Source organism: Microtus ochrogaster, chromosome X, assembly GCF_000317375.1.
Source record: "Microtus ochrogaster isolate Prairie Vole_2 chromosome X, MicOch1.0, whole genome shotgun sequence".
NCBI lineage: Eukaryota > Metazoa > Chordata > Mammalia > Rodentia > Cricetidae > Microtus > Microtus ochrogaster.
The window spans coordinates 29,079,073-29,101,220 of record NC_022026.1 but is presented as its reverse complement, the minus strand read 5'-3'; the positions used below and the strand labels follow the sequence as shown (position 1 = coordinate 29,101,220).

At 38.6% G+C, this 22,148-nt stretch overlaps 1 pseudogene; it reads left to right on the top strand.

Moving 5' to 3' along the window:
- LOC106144082 overlaps window positions 1-20,166 on the top strand; it is a 93,422-nt pseudogene extending 73,256 nt beyond the window's left edge.
- Window positions 20,167-22,148: the final 1,982 nt, after the last annotated feature.

The window sequence follows — 22,148 nt, the reverse complement described above, 5'->3', positions numbered from 1 at the left end:
CAATATGTAAGAGCTAGCCAATAAGAGGCTGGAACTAATGGGTCAGGCAGTGATTAAAAGAATACAGTTTCCATGTAATTATTTCGGGGCATAAGCTAAGCTAGCCATGCGGGCAGCCGGGTGCCGGGGAGGCAGCTCCGCCGCTCTTATTTCAACACACATGGCTGCTCATAACCATTTGTAATTCCAAAACCAGGGAGCCACATGGCAGCTGGAGAGTCAATTCCCTTTTCTGCTATTCACAGGCACCAAACATGCATATGATGCACATAAATATATGCAGGCAATGTACCCAAACAGATAAAATAAAAATAAATATAATAGTATATCAACCAGTGACCAAGAGACATGAAACAAATATTCTGGCAAGAAGAAACTATAAATATCATTGTATGAGATAAATGCAATTATGTAGGAAAGACATTTTGAAAATAATTTTTACAATTCACAGCAGAGTTCTAGTATACAAACATTTTGACACATGACAGTATATTCAGTGTTTTTTAATTCATTTAATTTTTTTATCTCTCTCTCTCTCTCTCTCTCTCTGTGTGTGTGTGTGTGTGTGTGTGTGTGTGTGTGTGTGTGTGTGTGTATACACATGTGTGCAGGCACTCACAGAGGCCAGAAATTGATGTTGGATCTCCTGGAGCTAGAGTATAGGTGGTCATACACCACTTCACATGGGTACTGAGAAACAATTCCAAACCACTGGGAAAGTAGCACATTGTCTTAACTGCTCAATCATGTCTTAAGCCCCTTCTTCATTGTTTTGTTTTTATTACTTGGTCTTGAAAAAGATGAGGAGATGCTAGGTTAAAGGTTGGGGTGGAGCTATGGATACAGCTTTAGGCATATATTTCTCTCTCTGTAACAAAATACCTTAGTTAAACAGCTTATGAGGAGGAAGGGTTTATTTTTTGTTCTAATTCATAAGATCCAGCTCATGGTTGGCCCTGTTGCTTCTGGCTCTTTGCTGAAATGATTCACCATAGTGGGAAATGTGTGGTAGAACCAGCTGTTCACTTCATGACAGCCAAGAAACAAAGAAAAGCCTGAATCTCTTTCACCAATATACCCTTCCCACCGCATGATGTATGACTTAACTTTCTCCCATTATGCCCCACCTCTTAAAGATTCCACAACCTTCTAATAACCAGACAAGCTGATGACCCACCTTCAACATACAGGCTTTGGGGCAAACTTATCCAAGTCACGGTAAGTAGAAAAGTAAATATCTTATGAAGAGAGAAGCTCTAGAAAATTTCAATCAACTGATTACACATATCCTAAGCTCTCAGCATATAGCTACAATCCTGTATAAGCTTAAGGCATTTCCACAAGATACCAACTCTCTACATAACAGAGGATGTCTTTCCAAACCAATTACTTTAAAGATTTGTTTGTTTATTTATGACTTTCTATGTATGGGCATTTGCCTACATATATCATGTACTAGCTGCACTACCTATACGCCTGGTGCTCATGGAGGTCTAAAGAAGTTATGGGATCCCCTGGAGCTAGAACTATAGGTGATTGTGGGTCTCTGTGTGGGTTGCAGAAATAGATCCCAGGTATTTTACAATAGCAGAAAGCACTCTTCACAGCAAAGTACCCACCACTTCAAGCAGTGAAATTTTGATAAGCACACAGCCTCCTGTAATGGTTCTCATCTTAATGCCGCTTTACAGCTCCCAAGGTCTCTTCACACATGGAGGTCATACACAATCATCCAAAGGCAATTTTCCCAACCATCCATATTTCCCTGCCACTCTGCAATCGCCTTGCTTCTAGGCATTTCGCTGCATCCCACTGCTTTTGTAGCACTGTGAAGAAAGAGAAAGCCTGAGGGACTCATGTTTGTCATGCATTAGTGATCCTCACAAGAGGCAGGGGTAGGATAAACTTATAATGCAGTGGTGATTCTGGATTTGTGGATTAGTTTCCCACCGTGCCTCCTTTTGATCCTCTGAATATAAAGGAAGAAAGCATTTCTGATCCGTTCCTCCATTATGTCAGGGTTCAAGTAAGCACCAGCCACTGCAAAGGTCCATGTGCTTCAGTCCACATCTGCATTCATACAGAATGGGACATCTTGAAATCTTTGCTGTTTAGATCTCACAAAATCACCTTGATGCTCCACTCAATTTTACTGTCTATAATACTTTGGTCCCTTAATCCCTCCTAAAAGAAAGTTCTAGGATTTTCACTCAGTCATATCACTAGAAAGAAAACCCATCATACACCCACGACTATATGGTAAGACCCTATTGCTTACACGGTAAGACCCTATTGCTTACACAGACAAATCAACCTTGAACTAACAGGGAACTTCCTCCCTGTTGGCTAGCTTTCATAGAGTCAGGAGGATCTATGAAGGCTGCTGGGAGACAAACAGACATCAATGACCTTAGCCAGGAATAAACCCTGTGTGATCTAATATTGACCTGCCAAGTGTGATTGATGTACACACTGATACAATAGTGAAGACTATGGAGGTGTCTTAGCTGGGGTTTCTATTGCTGTGGCAGAATACCATAGCCATAGCAACTCTTATAAATAAAAAACATTTCATTGGAGTGGCTTACATTTTCAGAGGTTCAGTTCATTACAATCATGGCAGGACATAACAGCATGCAGGCAGACATGGTGCTGGATACATCTTGATCAGAAGGCTACAGGAAGTAGACTGTGCCACTGAGTAGTATCTTGAGAATATATGAGACCTCAAAGCCTGCCTTCACAGTGATAAACTTCCTCCCACAAGCCCATATTATTCCAGCAAAGCCACAGCTCCCAATAGTGTCACTCCCTTTCAGGGCCTTTTCTTTCAAAGAACCACAGGGAGTATCAACCACTCTATTGATTAGATTTAAGCCCTACTCTACAGAAGAGAATTCAAGCCTGGTACTGTAAACATGGTTAAACCCCATGGCTTGCGAGGTCCTAGGCTCTATAGGAGAACCTATTGATGTTGTTTTGCTGAATGGTCATGTTGTCATATAAACCATATATATGTGATAGATGATAGATAGACAGATAGATAGATAGATAGATAGATAGATAGATAGATAGATAGATAGATAGATAGATAGATAGATATACAGGGAGATATGTGCTGTTTTCAACTTTGATCAGAGAAGTTTCTTATTGAAGTGGTTACTGGTTATTGTAGAGATGCATCACTGTTCAAAGTGTTGTGCATAAGCAACTGTCAGTGGTCAACTGTAGATATGGCATCTATATCAATTATACTCCAACTCCAAGGCTCAAGAACTATCATGGAATACAAGGCAGAAAGAGCCAGAGAGTGGAAAGAAGTGATGTGAAATACTGTCAATGGTATATGACACAGCTGTTGTACACTTAAATTCATAGATGGTACAGTTACCTCCACAAGACCTGGACAAGATGTGAGCATTGGAGAGGGGAATCGAGGATAGATATAATCAAGGCCCTAAAGAGGAACATACTACTGTTGTTGGACTACGTGCCTATCTTATGAAACCCCCTTCCAAATATTTTCAGAAAACAGAAATGGTGAGTAGAGAATATGAAGTACCAATAGTTGAAACCAGGTCAACTCATTTCTAGGAATAGATGAGTAATGCAGAGGGACTGTTTTAGTCATCATCTCTCCCTAGTGCCACCTCTGGCTCCTCTTCCTCTTTTTTTATTTACATTGATTTTAGTGGATAAGGTACATGTACCAAGGCATAAGTGTGGAGACAGAAGAAGAACCCATGGTTGTTGGTTCTCTCCTTCTACCTAATGGTTTTGAACTTAGTTGTTAGCATTAGTAACAGATATTCTCCCCTTCCTTCCATTTTACCCTTCTATTCCTCCTCCTCCTTCTTTTCTTTTCTCTCTTTTTTCATTTAATACCTTTTCCTAGGTTGTTAAAGAAAATTTCTTTTCCCTTTCTTCTTTCATACCACATAGTTCACTGGACTGAACCGTGAGGCAACACTTGAAAGAACAAAGTAGAGCTGTTTAGAAATCTCAGTTCAGTTACTGCTGCACACCTGCATTTACTTCAGGATTCTTTGAACTCCATCTCTCCTGCCAGTATATCAAATATTCTTTTTATTTATAAAGATGTATGAATATGAGTTATCTGTCTCTGGAGCCTAGTGAAGCAGAATGCTGGCCTTTAAATGTTTATGAAGCATATGGCATGAGCAACTTAGTACTAGATGTTTCTCATACACAGAGCACATTGGGTGTATTATGACTATCCTAAAGGTTAAGTATTTCTTAGAAAACTCACAGGAAATTTTCTTGCCATTATCATGATATTGGGACGTAGAATCCTGAGTAACTAATTACGTCCTAGGGATTCTGGCCTCAGGAGTGGATCCATGGTGATAACACAGAAAGAGTACGTTGACTCGGGTGTGGCTTTGTTATAAACTGTCGTTCCTGTTCTCTTCTTTTCCTCATCCATCCTTCTCCCCCTCTCCTCTTACCTCTCTCTATTATCTCACGAGTACCCTTTTGCTCTGTGTGCCTCACTCCCTCATCCATCCTTTCTCCCCTGTCTCACTCCCTCTATTCATGCTTCTCCTTCCTCTCTGCTGTCCTATGCGTACCTTTTTTCTTTGTTTCCTTCCCTCCGCACACACTCTCCCTCCACTTCTCGAGCCCTTCTCTCCCCTCACTCTGTTCTCACTCTCATGTTCACAAGAATCCCATGGTTTAGCTCTGAAGTGTCCTCAAAAGTCAAGATAGAGGCTTGCTCGTCAATAATGATGGCATTACTGGGAGGTGATAAACACTTGAGGCAGCAGGAAGTAGGTGGAAGAAGATGGTATTTAGAGGTGCCTTGGAAATTTGCCTTCTTTCTTTCCCTTGTCTCTCTGGTGTTCTCTTCTTTCTGGTCCCCAGTAACTGAGCTGCACCATGCCTATTCCATCTTAATGCTCTGCCTTCCACATGCCTTTCCACAAGCAATGAAGCTGAGTAATCATGGCCTGAGACTTCTAATACCATGAACTAAAACAAATATTTCCTCTGTTGGTGTTTTGCTGCGCTGTTTTCCACAGTGACAGAAGCTATTTGTCATGTTTTGTTTTTCTGTTTGTTTGGTTGGTTTGGTTTGTTCAGGGTTTATTTTTTGTTTGTTTGTTTCTTTTGCTTTGTTTTAAGAAAGGATTCACTGTGTAGTCCTAACTGTCCTGAAACGCACTCCACGGAACTAGTTGGCCTGGAACTCACAGAGATACACCTGCATCTGTCTCCCAAGGGCTGAGATTACAGGCATGTGCCACCACCACCCTGCTCTTTGTCATGTTGTACTGCAGCACCACTATGTATTACCATCTCGTCATGGGTTCTCTAGGGTACTGCCCAAGTATTGCCTCTGTCTGACACAGTGGAGCTACAGGGTAGGTTCATTCATTCCTGACCTCATTTAAGTACCTATGTGGCCAAGAGAAATTGATGTCAGGCTTTTGTCTGAACATGTGAAAGAAGGGAGCAGTTAACAGAAATTCAGCATGCACTAGGAAATATGTGCTAACAGCTATGTCTCTGTAATACAAAAGTGGACAGAAAAGGAAGAATGTAACCAGGTCAGTGGGGATGAAGCAGGTGATGTTTAAATTCCTATGCTTTCATCACAGTTCAGTGTTTGTGCATACTGGCAAGATGACTAGAGAAACAATTTGGCCCTATACACTCTTGGTACACTTGGTTCCCCATACATAAAACAGGAATTACAAACTGAAATACTAGACAACAGGTGCAGCTTCACAGAGACACCTGGTAGGAATTAAGTGATAACTGCAGAAGCATGTTTACAGTGTTCGCAGGATGGTATGGAGTGCACATGTGACTCTAAACATTGGATTTTCCAGTTCTTCAAGAATAGCTGGAAATTTATTTTTAGATGTATATTTGTGTGTGTGTGTGTTCATGTCTATATATATATACACACACGGTGCTTGCAGGTACATGGCTGTGTGTGGTAGCACATATGGAGGCTGGAGGATAACACTAGGTCCTCTTCTGTCACACTATGCTATATTTTTGAGCCAGGGTCACTCAGTGAACCCATCACCTAGAATAGATAGACAGGGAGCTCCAGGGAACTGCCTGTCTCTGCCTACAGCCCTAGACATGAGCTCCCATGCCCAATTTGTTCATGAGTTCTGGGGATCTGAGTTCAGGTAATCATGTTTTCAATGTAGAAATTTTACTCAATCAGTCACCACTCAGCCCCCCAGGCTCCTATGTATGCTATTTTGTTTGAGAGAAAGAAAGAGGGGGTGGTTTCATGCTGACCTCAAATTCACTATGTAGCTCAGGCCGGCTTTGAAGTCTTAATAATCCTGACTCCATCTTTTAAGTGCTGCGAGTTGAATCAAATACAGCAGGCATATTAGAAAGGCATTCTATCAAAAGAGTTCCCAGACCAACGTTCTTATTTTAAATGTTAATAGGCTAGCAAGAATTTTAGAGCACTGAAACCCAAACAAATGACCATGTACCTAAGTTCCATTATGATAGTCAAAGGAAGACACAATTAAGGCTTAGTTACAGCATGTACACTATGATTTCCGAGAATTGACTGTACTTTATCTCATAAAATGGAAACAGAATTTTTACTCTCCAAAAAAAACATGATGTCTTGTCAGCCAAGATTGATTTTATTTTGTTTTTGCTTTAAAATGATTCTCCAACTCAGCTGATGGAAGTAACCTTCGGTTTCCAGGAGAAGGTAATCAAATTTTGTCTGATAAGTCTTCATTAAAAATAAGTGCCTTGTCCTCTGCTGACTTGTTCCTGTCGGTCAGTGTGTCCTGGTTCTGTGTGAGTGTTTGTATACAGCATGTATATATGGATTTGCTCATAGTGTGTATAAAGGGAGTGAATACTAGGTAGGCAATGGGAAGAAAACAAAATTAAGAGACATTAACCCATTCAGACTGCTTTAAAAGAACTCCGTAATCTGAGTAACTTACAAACAATAGACAATGGTTGCAGATGGTCCTGTAGACTGGCAATCTAAGGACAAGACATGAAAGATTTAGTGTCTTATGAGGGCTGTTTTCTAAATCACAAGTGAGCTTTGTCAACGTGTCTTCCCAGGTTACATGGAGCAGGGAGGTCTCTGGGATTTTTGATAAGGACATGAATTCCATCCATGAAGGTTCACCCTCATGACATCATCTCACAGAGGCTCCACCTTCCAACAACATCACCATGAGGGTGAGGCTGTAACACAGAAGTATTTGCTTGACAAATAAACATTTTTTTTCTGAATATAAATTAAAATGTGCTAACAATGTCTCAGGAGAAAATTACTAATTTTAATATTCAATGTTTAAAGCCTGCAGATGTATGAGTTTAAAATAAAATACAATACAAGTAAAATTGAAAAGTTCAATCAAGCAGTTGGGAGGATCTATTCAGCAGAAAAGAACACTAGTGTTGTGTTTTCTCGTCTGTTGATTGAGCTGTGTAGATCTCTTAGCCATCAGGCATTAAAAGTCAGAAAGCGTGAAAGTTCCCAAGAGGGCTATTTATGTCACCATCACTTTCATAAAGAATGAATGAAGAGGCATTTTCCAGGTAAGCAAACTGCTGGGTAATAAATGTGCTGAGCAACATGCTTACATAAACTTCCAGGGAGTTGATTTACTCAGAAATAGAATTAAGTGCAATCAGGGAAGATCGTTGGGGAAAAGTTCATGTTGACAGTCACTTGGAAATGTGTCCCTAAAAGTCTTCTGAGGGTCAGGATTTCAATGGACTTACAGGTACTCTTCCAGTGTAGAGTCTTTTGAATCCACAGACAAAGCTGTTCTCTACAAAACTGTGCAATACCAACACCTGTGGGGTTCCGAATGATGCTCCCCTAGCAAAAACATCACCTTCAATTTGGTGGACCTCCATTCTCACCACTTTATGTTGACAAGGAGAGTAAATTGAGGCCTGCACATCTCCACTAATCTGCAAAATTCTCCATGTAAAGAGTTTTACCTTTTTAGTATCAGCAGGATTTTACTCTCCAAAAAAACATGATGTCTTGTCAGCCAAGATTGATTTTATTTTGTTTTTGCTTTAAAATGATTCTCCAACTCAGCTGATGGAAGTAACCTTCGGTTGCCAGGAGACGGTAATCAAATTTTGTCTGATAAGTCTTCATTAAAAATAAGTGCCTTGTCCTCCGCTGACTTGTTCCTGTCGGTCAGTGTGTCCTGGTTCTGTGTGAGTGTTTGTATACAGCATGTATACATGGATTTGCTTATAGTGTGTATAAAGGGAGTGGATACTGGGTAGGCAATGGGAAGAAAACAAACTAAAACTCAGTTAGAAGAGCATTCATTTATTCAAGAAACTGGATTTAAAGATACAAGTACTTTATGACTAATTAGCTTTAATGCCACAAATATTCTTCAACCAATGTAAAACTAAATTTAATGTAAAACTAAATCCACCATGAAAGGAACCCATGATATTCTCACACTTGATGTGCTCTTCCTGCCTGCTCCTGGGACTGGATCAGGACTTGATAGACACCATGTTGAAGGCTGTGCTGACAGAACTGTAAGCACCTTTCTTTCAGCTGACTCTCCAACAGGCACCGCCCATAACTTGGTCTCCCAAAGAGAATGTTTGCAATCATTCCTAAGCTCCAAGGCAGGGCCATGGGAACACTCCCCCACCAAAAGTTATTGTGGGGTTGGAGCCCATTCATCTGCGGTTGCCAGGCATGCAAAGAATCCAGGCCACTGTTCACCCATTGTAATCAGCTTCACTGTGACTGACAAGGTAATTTATTGGCTTCACTATGACTGACAAGGTAATTTAGAGGGTGCCTAAATTCTACCTCTTACTACTCAACTTAAAGAAAATGGGACATAGCTACTTAATCTTTCTCTCCAAGTTGATCACAATAGCTGAAACACTTGGCTACTCTTCATTCTCCAACTTACCCTCCTCTCTAAATCCTGGGCTCTTCTCTTTTCCAAAGTGTCTTGTTTCTGTTATTAGCATAAACTGTGACCCTACAAGGTGAAATCTCCAGGCTACACACCAGATAATGTCAGGCAGTTAAAGTTTCTATTTATAGAATTGGTGTCACTGTAAATGAAGTAGGCGGGCAAGAGTTTTCACTGTGTGTTTGATTCTGTTTGTATTTAGATAAAACACAGGGTAGAATGTATGTAGCCAGACTCAAATGATCTGACATCTTTTGACATAAATTTACGACATAATATGTTCATTAAAAATGCAACCTGGAGCCCAGGAAGATAAATCAGTTAGTAAAGTACTTGCTGTGTAAATGTAAGGAACTAAGCTTGAGCCTACACATCTATGTAAAATGCGGGTCATGGTTGTGCAAGCCTATAATCCCAGTGATGGGGAGGTAGAGAGAGGTGAATCCTTTGAGCTCTTGACTAACCAACCTAGATGGATTAGTAAATCCCAGATCCCAGCGAGATTCAAATGACAACTCTAAGGAAGAATCATAATCAGGGTTAATATCTGCTCACACACATACACACACACACACACACACACACACACTTGCACCCATAAGTGCACCCACACATACAAACATGAGTACATAATAAAAATTTAAATTGTATAATGATAGGCATTAAAGTTCATATGCAAATATGACCACACAAACATAAACACGCACACACACAAAGATCTTTGGTATTAAATACCTAATTATTAGCAATCAAACTCCTCAATTCTGTCATCAAAAAGGTATATTTGTTTACTTGGTTCTTTATTATGGTATGGCAAGAACCCAGTGACTAACACATGCTAGTTATGCATAGTGTTACTGAGGTACAGTCCCAAGCCATAAAAGAAACATTTAAGTACATGTAAAATAACGACAAAAATTTTACAGCTACACATAACTGTATTTTTAAATTTACATGTATTTTTCTTTAGGCTTCTTATGTTAACTATAACACAATTTTGTTAACTAATGTCACTTTTCAAATTATATAGTTTGAAGGACTCACTGTCCATTCCTCAATTTAAAATACTTTATTTCATCTCCTTTTTATTTTGTTGATTGTAACTTACCCACAATGTTTCTTCTCCTTTCTCCCTCCGAACCCTCTTATATATCCCTCCCAATCTCCTTCAAATTCAGTCTCTTTTTTCATTGTTATTGCATGCATATATGTATTTTAAATTCCTAAATATAATCTGCTTAGCCCATATAACGTTACTTGCATGTCTGCTTTCAGAGCTGACCATTTAGTACTAGATATCCAACTGGTATGTTCTTCCCTGGGGATGACGCCACCCCTATTCCAGCTTTACTCAATTGGCTTTATTTCCTTTGTATAGGGTTGAGGCTTCATTTCCCTTGGATAGAACCTTAACAGCAATGGCCAAGAACTAAAATGTATGTTTTCCTTTAGTAAAAAGCAACATACAATTAATGTCACAACGTAATGGTTTGATTTATTTATTTATTTATTTTTTTAATAAAAAATTCCTCCTCCTCCCTGCCTCCCTTTCCCCTCCCCCTCCCCCCACTTCCCACCCTCCACTCAATACACTCTTGGGAATATACCCAAGAGATGCCCTATCATACTACAAAAGTATGTGTTCAACTATGTTCATAGCAGCACTATTTGTGATAGCCAGAACCTGGAAACAATCTAGATGCCTTTCAATAGAAGAATGGATGAAGAAAGTGTGGAATATACACATATTGGAGTACTACTCAGCAGTAAAAAACAATGACATATTGAATTTTGCATACAAATGGATGGAAATGGTTTGATTTTCATCCCTGTTACCGACGAAATGTGGTGCTGTGTAGGATTGAATAGTTCTTACAGACTGGTGATTTGAGTAATCAAATTAAAGGGAGTGGCACTATTAAGAGGTGTGGCCTTGTTGGAGTAAGGTGTGGCCTTGTTGGAAGAAGTGTGTCACTGTGGAGGTGGGCTTAGAGGTCTCATATATCCTCAAGCCACACCTAGTGAGACAGACCATTTCTCATTGCCTGTGAGTCAAGATGTAGAACTTTCGCTCTGTCTCTATTACCATGTCTGCCTACATGCTGCCTTGCTTCATGCAATGATGACAGTGAACTAAACCTCGGAGCTATAAGAAAGCCACCACAATTAAATGTTTTCCACTATGTAAGTTTTCATGGTCATGGTGTCTCTTCACAGCAGTAGAAACCCTAACTAAGACACAAATAACTATATAATCCTGAAAAGAAGGCAGTGGTCACACCTTTTTCTTTTCATGTATGTGGGTGTTTTGCCTATGTGTATGCCTATGTGCCATATATGTGTGCCTGGTGCTTTGGAGACCAGAAGAGGGTCACGGCATTTTCTTCCCTAGAACTAGAGTTACACATAGTTTTATCCACCATATAGGTTCTGAGAATGGAATTTTGGTCATCTATCTGTAAGAATTGTCAGGGCTCTTAATCAATGAACCATCTCACCCGTCCCATGTTCTATCATTTTGTTGTAACCTTTGCAGCTTGTAATAGGATGGCCTTGCCTAAAACAATCATGTGTAATTCTCAATGAACTCACACAATGTCAATTTTGCTTTTTTATAATTAGTGTACAAATGAATGCCATTAACACATTTTCTTACATATATCATGAACTTAGTTCACACTCACTCCATTTCTTTTGCTTGTCTTTCTTCCCTTCTACTGGTATCCTTTCTCAACCAAATATAATTGTTTTGTTTCTATTTTCATTATATATAATATATGTGCATGTATAATCAAAATGTCCTTTGAAGTCAGAAGAGGGTGTTGGATCTCCTGGAACTGGAGTTATCAGATGGTTGTGAGCCACCTGATTTGGGTTCTGGGAACTGAACTCTGCAGGGGCCACAAATACTCCATACATGAAGATGCTGCATGAGAAAAAAATAAATGTGTTTTTGGCTGGAATACATTTCATTTAATATTATGATTTCCAGTTCTTATTTTTATGACTGATAAAACTTCATTGTATATGAATACTGTATTTCCTTTATCCATTCATCTGGAGATGCATATATAGCCTGATTCTATAGCTTCACTGCCATGAACAATGACATGATAAGCATAGGTATGAGCGCTTAGATTTCTTCAGACATGAACATGGAGTTTGTATAGCTGCACCACATGGGAGTTCTATTTCTAGTTGTTTGCAGAACCTTCAAACTAGTTTCCATAGTGTCTACAGCAGTTTGCTTTCATAATTGTTCTTATCACCCCTCCCCAATAACCTCACTAGCATTTATTGTTGTTTGTGAGAAGGTTGTGGTTAGAAACTAAAATATGGACATTTAGGAATTACCCCAGCTGGAAAACTGCAAAGGAAGATATTTGGTAGTTAGAATATCTAAGGAAGTGTAGACAGAAGTTTCTGTCCTGCCCAGTCATGCAGCCATTCAATCCCAACAAAACACACAAAGGCTTATATTAATTATAAACTAGTTGGACTTTTAGCTCAGACTTATTATTAACTAGCTCTTACAACTTAAATTAACCCATAATTTTTAATCTATGTTTAGCCACATGGCTTAATGCCTTTTATCAGTGCAACATTTTCATCTTGCTTCCTCTGCATCTTTGGTGGCAATTGCAGACTGAGCCTTTCTTCTTCCCGGAATTCTCCTAGTCTGGTCACCCCGCCTATACTTCCTGCTGATTACTGGCCAATTAGCATTTTATTAAACCAATACAAGTGACAAATCTTTACAGAGTACCAGAGCATTATCCCACAGCAGAAAGGCTTAAAATATCACAAGATAGAAGTTAAATATAGAAGGAAGAATGCTGATGTGTTTACAGTTTTGAGTCCTATATTTAGAAATCATTTGAATCCCCTGTATTTCTTACATCGTCATGAAGCTGAGCACTTCCTTACAGCCTGGTTTCCAAGTAGATTTTTGCTTGGTCAATCTTTATATAGCCAAAAACTTGGAAATGTTTTTATCACATCCTAACTTTTCAATGACAATCCAGCTGGGATATAAAGCTTTGTGGTCCGAAGTCATTTAAAAATATTATCCTGACTTTATGTTGACATTAATAATTATGAGTTTGATTTTATTCTTGTTATTTTGGAGTCAGTTGTTTTATCTCTGTAATTTCTCATGTTCCACTGGTTCTTGTATTTTAATTTTTCATTTAACTGTGCAATAGTGAGGTTTTGTTGTTTTTGTTCTGATTGATAATTTTGAAAACTTTCTGGATCACTTATATGTATAATTTAAGATATTTTTTCCTTTTTATGATAGAGAATTTTCTTCTCTCCTTCTCTTCTCTTAAGTAAACAAAATTTTCTTTCTGTAGGTTTTTTTCTTAGTTTTTTGGGTCTCCTCTATTTGCTCCCAATTAGTCTTCTGTTCCCTAGTCTCTAGCATTTCTATGACAATTCCTATTATTTTTAGCTTCTCAAAGCATTCAAAGATAGTCTTGAAATCTTCCTCACAGCTCACTCATTTGCTCTTCTGCATTCATTCTGTGGTCCTAACACCTGTGTCCTTCATCCTATTGATCACAGATTTTTATGACTACTACTTCAGCCTGACATATTTATAGGATTCAAGGCTTAGTATTCTATTTTCCAACAGTCTTGCCAAGCCATTCCTTAATGTCTATTCTGGCTCCATTTCTTTCTGTAATTCAGCTTCCACAGAGGTATTTTTTTTTTCAGTTTGCTTCCCTTTGAGTATCTGAACCACTACTTATTTTAGTGTGCTGGTATATGCTACTTAAGGACAGGGTTCTTACTTAGGAGCCACATGGCCTCTCAAGAAATGCCTGGTGTTACTGGAGTTATTTTTGATTGTCACATCTGGGTCACTGAAGAAGCTGTGTCACCTGGTAGGTGAGGACCAAGGATGTTATATTCCATGCAGCAGTCCACACCAATTACATGCAACTAACAATTATCTGGCCCTAACTGTCACAATTGCTGAGACTTGAGTATACCTTAAGTAGCAGTCCTTGTTGTTCTATATATGTGATAATTCAAAGTTTAGTCCCAATGATAAACACCTCCTCCTGGCACTATGGAAGCAGACACCTTTTCACTCTAGTATTGTACCAGGAAGCTCACTGGGTAGGCAAATAAATCTCCAAAGGCTAGACGAATTCCCCAAATCCAAACAAGAAAGGAGAGAATTTTTTCCTGCTACTTCTCTCCATACTGACTGGACAGACTGGCTTCAGATTAAAGAGAGCATCCCTGCCCCCACCCCATCACTTGCAAAAGAGAGATAAGGTGAGAAGCTAGCTCTCTGTGGCAGTCACTGCTACAGAGAGGAGGCAGCAGCTCTCATATTGTAGCAGCTTCACAAGATAACCCTCCACCCCTTAAAACTAAAATAACACTGAGTGCTTTATGAAAACTGAGACACCGAAGTGTCTCTCTAAATTCTATTCTTCATTAATGGATGATGTAATAGATTTTTGTAAGTTTCAATGGCATGAAATATATTTATGACTTGCTCTTTTCCCCTCTTTTGAATGGAAAATTGTTTTTCTTCCAATTCTGACAGTTGCCATACACATAAATATCTAGATAAGAAAAAAACAGTCTTTTCACCTTCCTGGCTTCTATTGAACAGTGTTGAACACCACAGGTCCGGTTTGCTATCTCAGTGAGCAGAATCACATTCCTATCCACTAATAACATTAATCAAAGTCGTCTTTTGTGACATTTAAATAAATGGATTTTTCTTTATGCACACAAGAACAATATAGACGATCTGTAAAGAAGGGATATTTATCACAGTGATGCATTTCTGTTATCGCATTGCTATTATTTAACCATTGATCCAGAGAAAGGCAACTGCTTAGGGTACCAAGATATTGTGATGGTAACAGAGAGGAATAAAAAGGGCTGAGAAAAGTCAAAGATGGCTTTTATGGGCCACTTCCTGTGCTGTCTTTAGAGATTCAGTACATGATTTATGCCCAGGATACAGACTTCAAATGAATAATATGTTCCCATGGTAAAATACTTCTTCATATGTAAGCAAGATATACAATTCTAAAACATTTTAGAAAACAAATCTCATACAACCTTAAGCTCAATTTCTGAAAAACAGGTTTGTGTATATTTGAGTGCTGAAGGGGGAAATGACTTTAATTTTAAATATAATGTTTATATCTATTAATTTTCTCTCTTTCAGTAACTTGACATAGAACAATTTTCCATCTCATTGAGATCAAATAGCAAAGCAAAACCAATTATTTATCAGACGCTTGAAATAACACTTCGTGTAAACTCTATTCTAACTACAAGCATTGCTGAGCAGAAAGAAAAAAATGAACTTGGCAGAAGCTGCATACATATTATCATTAGTTGCTCAAGAGCAACCCAAATGACTTGCTTATCATCATATACATTTTCAATAATGTATAAACTTACATTCATATAAGTTTTCCATAAAGTATATTTTGGATTATAAAACAACTATGCAATGCTTTTTCATTCCCTGAGCATGTTAGTTCTGTAGTCATTCTGTCATATTACCTCACAGAAGCAGCACAGAGAGGAAGGATTTCTTTTGGCTCACAGTTTTGAAGGAAACAGTCTACCAAAGGGAAATAACCACAGTGGGAACACATCCTACCTAGGCAAAGAGACCCAAAACAGCAGGATGGGCCAGGCTAAAACCCTCATAGACTCACTCTCGGTGACACACCCAAAATGTCTCAAAACACCACCACCAGCTGCAAACCAAGTTCAAGTGTAAGCCCATCGGACACATTTCATATTTACAGTGTAACACCAGATAACATAAAAACCAATTTACATGAAAAATGCTTTCTAAATCGTATTTTCTCTTCTCCCATTTTAGAATTGAAGGCCAGAAAACTAGTACTTTCAAGTAACATCTGACTCCTCATGTTTTGTTTTGTTTATAAACAAAGTATTACTGGAATGCAAATATGCCCATTTTTAATGCACTGTGTGTTCGTGCTCATACCTGAGGAGGACAGAGGTTGGCCAACATCAGTTACTCTCCTCTTTACTCAATTACTCTGCTCTTTAATTTTTTGAGACAGGGTCTCTCAATGAACCTGTAGGTCACTGATTTGGTGAGCCCTTCCTGGACAGCAAGTCTCAGGGATCCTCCTGTCTTTGTTTTACCAGGGTTGTGATTACAGGTGTGTGCTGCTTACAGTTGCCTTTTTACAAGAAGGATTGGAATCTGAATTCAGGTCCTCATGCTTCTCCATTACAACTGTTCTGTGCAGAGATCAGCTCAGAATCTCCACAAGGATGAACTCATTCATCTCTCTTACTGCTGTGTGCTAGAAGGGCCAGTGTTCTTTGCCCCTGAAGCTGGTTATAGAAGCTTCCAGATGATCTTATATACTTTGGTGACTCACACATTCTGGAAATTATCACTATCCCCTTTAAGTTAGACAAGTAGCAGTGATTCATACTTTTGTTGGCAGAATGAGAACCTTGGTTAGAATCAATAATCAAATAGCTGCTGCTGTCAAGTAAAAATGCTTCCAGCCAACCTTCTGTAGTAATGCTGTCCAAATGGATATGGTCTTGATTTATTAGGGAATAGATGGATGCATGGTAAAAGGTATCGATCTGCATGCACCCCAGACCCCCAGATCCTGGTAGTGGACTATTGATTTAGCATGTCATTAGTGTTGTTTCTGTACTAAGCATTTCTTAATTGCTACTGTTATTTCTTCTGGAGTGAATGAGTTATTCTGGACTGGTTTTACATTCCCAGAAAAATGGAGCATCACTAACTAATTTTTTGCTGATTTCTAAGTTATTACTTTGTTATCTTCCTTATATCTGGGCTGAGAGTTTAAGTTTTAATGTATCATTAGACTTCTGAGCACCATTGCCCGAATTTTCTACCTACTTTCTTGTGCTTGGCTATTTTAATCTGTCATTTACGGAAAAGAAAAAACTCTAAGATCCTAAAATGATGACCAGTGTGCACATGTCTATTGACAGTTCTGTCAGCTGTTCTTTCTAGAGTCTAAGGTGTACAGCATATCATTTTGTTATATCCTCTTCATAGATCTGTCTTTTGGTGATCTTGAGATAGGTACCACATGATTTTACTAAACTAAATTGTGTTTTAGGGGGTGAAATATGGAGTGTCATTACTCCTGAGTTGTATTTAATTAGTTTCCCCTTGACTATCTTTTAGCTGTACCATTTGCATATAACCAGACTTTTACAAGATGAATTTATTTTTACCTATGACAATGTGATTACTTCCATGTCAAGCTTTATTTCCACTGTTTCATCAAGATTGTCCTATGTTATGAAAGTTTTACCCCTTTTTACTTTTATTTTTTTCTCCCTTTTATAATGATTAATTGTTAGAGGCCATGGAAATATACAGCATATGGCAATTGATAATTCAGATGTCAACCCAACAGAGAAGGGGCTTTGATGGAGAGTAACCCTGTCCAGGCAAGGCCTGCAGACAATCAACTGGAAACTGTTGCTCACTTTCGCTAAAGCAGCTTGGTGTTTCCCCTAATACCTGCTTCGTAGTGTGTAATCCCATGTGATGTATATATATATAATATCATGATTACATCTCAATCTTATGGGCACACATATATATGGGTGGTTAGGAATATGATTTTTTATTTAGCTACATAATTTTGATGTATAGACTACATGCTTCATAACTAGATCTATTTGTCCCACGAGGACTGCTTTGTTCCTTTTTGCTCAGATTAAATACACACAATTAGCTCATTTTCACCTCAAAGCAAGTTCAAACTAGACTAAAGCCTTTTTGTAAATCGACCATAAGTTTAACACCATACAGCTATGCACAAGGCCAGAGTTGCAGATGTCTAACCAGGTTGCTACACAAAGCACCCTAAGAAATGCATGCCAATTCTTCACTTGCCAGTCTGCTAACAATAGACCTATGTCTCAAAGTTTGTTACTGGGCACTGTTCCCCACCTATCTGGTCTTATTCCTGTAACCTTGGAACCTTGTCATGGCAATGGCTCAGCACCCTTTTGCCTACTCTAGGAATGTGCATTTGACCAATAAGAAGTACCTCTTCTAATGTTTTATTGCTTCAAGACTCCTATAAGACAGAGAGTTTTTAGGCCAGAGATAGAGAGGGGAAGAAAAAGAAGAGAAGCTAGGAGAAATTAAAGGTAGGACAGGACAATTAGAATAGAAGCAGAACAATAAAGAGACACATTCAGAGAAGCTCAGAATAAGAGAGCGCATTTGTTCTCCCTCAGATACCCAAAGAAAAATGTCCTTTTCACTTGCTGTTGTGTCCAATCTGAACCCTGAGAAGAGTCTTTGGGGCTGGACCTCAAAGGCTCTTGATAAGTTAATATAGATTGTCAATTTGACAAAATCTAGAAACACCTAGGAAAGAAATCTATAGGTTTTTCTGCAAGGTCTTCTTTAGATTATATTAATTGAGGTAAGAACACCCACTCCAAATGTGAGTGGGACTATTCCATGGGCTGGCACAGTAAACTGAATAAAAGGGCAAAAGTGAGCTAAGCATCTGCTTTTATCTATGTCTTGTTCCTGACTTCACATGCAATGTGAGCTGCTGCCTCAGGCTCCAGCAACTACGCCGTCCCCAACCACGATAGATGGTACCCTAGAACTGAGAGACAAAATAAACCCTTTCTTACATTATTTTTCAGGTATTTTGTCACAGTAACAAGAAAAGTGACTAACATATCTTTTTAAAATTTATTTTTAATTACCCTTTTTATTGCCTCAAATTTGGCTATTTATCACATCTCTATAATTATGCTTGTTACTCTAGTCACTATATACACTGAATATTAATTTGTTTAATAAAATCTGAAGTCATTCTATGATTTTATTTCTCCTCTGAATATGACATTTATATCTTCTTATTCACAGAGTTTTAAGTTTTAATGTAAAATTGTTATTTCATCTCAGCATTTAACTAAATTAAGTGGCATTATTTCATCAGCTTGTGTTTACTACTTTTCATGAGCAACAAGTCTCCTAAAGTAGGCTCATGTCCTGAATGCTAAGATGATAGACATGCCTCATAAGCAAGCCCTCCCTTCTACTTTCTCTTATATATTCATGGTGAGGATTGTATTTGACTATCCCTTTGGGTGTCATGTCTGTGATGTGTGTAGATTATCTATTTCTGAAAAAAAGGATCTTTATTTTATGTTTGTGTATTGTTAGCAGTTGCTTTGCTTCCCACCTAAGTTTCCTAAAAATAAATCCAGCTATCACTTCCATCTCCTTGTAGTTAACCCCTGTTTCTCTGTGGTATCTTAAGAATGTCTCTGTGATCTGAACAATGTGTGGCCACTTATGATGGAATGACTTTATGCTTATTTACATTTTCATATCACAGTGTGCATTGTTTATGGGATGACTTCATTTCTAAATAATGTGGGATACTATTACTTTCTGAATGAAATACATTGGCTGCGGTGTTTTCAAATACTGTTTCTATGCACCTGCACCATGTTCTGAGACATTTACATTTTATGGAAGCAGTCTGATACCATCTCAGGCAGGCCTCCCAAACCCGACTTTTCTTTCTTCTTCCTATTTAAACCTCCTTTTCTTTCTAATCCTTTTCTTTCTCCATCTATTCTAATGTTGTACCCAAAGTACTTAAAGAACATTCCAAGACACACTTTGTTATAAAAGGCCTTTCTGCACCACAATGAACACTATGAGATCATTATCTCTACAAACACAATCTGCCCCAAGATTTGGAGTTAAACACAATATGGTAGAGTGACATGGATGTAAAGATGGCAATAGAGAAGAATGAAGGAAGTCTGTAACATAACAGAGCTTCAAGGAAAGGGGTTAGAACGCTCAAATGAAGAAAGTTTAAAAGCTGTCTTACTGAGAACTTGACACTGCAAGGTGAGTTGTGACACAAGCAGAAAATGGGCAGATTCAAGGGACAACAAAGACAAAAGAACTGATGAGCAAAGGGCAATTAAGAATAAAGCAACCAGAGGCCATATTGATGTCTATGACCCTCATTATCACCTAAGGCAATGGAACGTCCATGGTCTGTGCTGCCACCTAAAACCATGTTGATCTTCATAGGTTGAGCTACCGTGCAAGGCCATGTTGATATGGGTGGCTTATGCAGCCACCTGGGGCCACGCTGATGTCTGTGTTCTGGTTGTGGTCTATGCTGCCACCTGAGGCCATGTTGATATCCATGGGTCAGGCAGCTACTGAGGTCTTATACTGGCACCTGTAGTCCCTGTAACTCTAAAGGCCATGTTGATGTCCTTGTCCTGTGCTGTCACTGGAGACTAAGCAAAGGTCCTTGGCATGTGTTGGTGCTGGAGACCATGTGGATGTTTGTTGTTCATGCTGTGGCAATGCATGCAAAAGCCCATGATCTGTGCTTCTGATGACTGTTAAGGGTAAGGAAGCTACTTTCCAGTGATATAGATGACTGCAGATGCACAGTTAAAAAGGAGGAACTTAGAGGGCTTCTGTGACAGCCTTTATTCCCACTCCAATCCCCCCCCCAAAATAACAGCCTAAAAAGGAAGCCAGCAAAGAGAACTCTTCAAATTTTCGATAATGATGCTAAAGTGTAGATCTTCACAATTGATGGCTTCTAGCAGGGGTGCAGGTGGAGATGGACTCAGTTTTCTTTAAGGGGCTGGTCACTGCGAGATGCTTCAATGAGTATATGTACACAAATTGGACTCATTTTCTCCTTTTATCTTTCTTTTTCCTTTATTTTTTTGGGGGGGGGGGAAGGAAGTTACAAAAGTGGGAGAGATGACATGGGAGGACCAGGAAGTGAGTGTAATCAGTGTAATCAGGGAATCAAGGTGCTAAATTCCCAAATAATAAAATATTATAATGAAAGAAAAAAATAAAGAATCTCAACATAGATACTATATATAGATGGCTCCTCTATCTAGGACAACAGTAAGAATAAATGATGCCGATATAATTATCATTGAAGACAGATAAATGGAAGACAAAGAAATAAAACATGAGTTCTCACATAAAAATGCCATAATTAGATAAAATAAAAAATAAAGGCTAGTAACATTTCTAAACCATAAGAATAAATAGTATCAACCAGGCATGGTGACACACACAGTGCTTAGGAGGTAGAAGCTAGAGGTTAAAGAACTCAAGGCTGGCCAGGCGGTGGTAGCGCACGCTTTTAATCCCAGCACTCGGGAGGCAGAGGCAGGCGGATCTCTGTGAGTTCAAGGCCAGCCTGGTCTAGAGGAACTAGTGCCAGGACAGACTCCAAAGCTACAGAGAAACCCTGTCTCAAAAAACTAAAAAAAAAAAAAGAAGAACTCAAGGCTATCCTCAGCTACATATTGAGTTTTGAGGCCAACCTGAGTATCATTTGACTCTGCCTAAAAAAATAAAGCCATAGTAAATGAAAGATTAAAACTTAACTAGCATCTAAGTCAGTAGTTTTCAACCTTCCTAATGTTGTGACCCTTTGATACAGTACCTCATGTTGTGGTGACCGTTAACCATAAAATTATTTTTGTTGCTACTTCATAACACTAATTTACTACTGCTATGAATCATAATGTAAGTATTTGATATGCAGGATATATCTACTGTGTGACCCCTGTAAAAAGGCACTTCAATCCCCAAGGTTCTTGAGGCCCTAGTTGAGAACCACTGATCTAAGCAAATCCATGTGTTGTTTTACTAGGAAATAAATAATGGACTAATTGCAGATTTTTTCACTAAAATATTTAATTTGCAATGACAAAAAATAAACATGCAAATTTGAGTGAAAAATGCTTTAAACCTTAAATTTTGTAATCAAGGCTTTATTCAAATATAAAAGCAAAAGAAATTTATTCTCATGTATTCCTGCCCTCAAATAATACTCAGAAGTTCTTTTGAATGATAATTCTGGAAAATGGACTCTAATCAATGGAAATTACCTGAACTGGCGAAATTAAAACACTCCGTGACTTGTGAGTCATGTGCTCACATGTGAGACATGTGCTCATAAAGAATCACAAACTATAAGTTTTAAAGATTGGATGAATAACATAAGGGAAATAGAAAAGTAATGCCAAAATAACTTTTCAAAAGGAATAAAAGCATGGCAAAACTGTGTATCAGAGAAATATAAGCAGGGACCAGATCAGAGACCTTGAAAGCTGTATCATTTATAT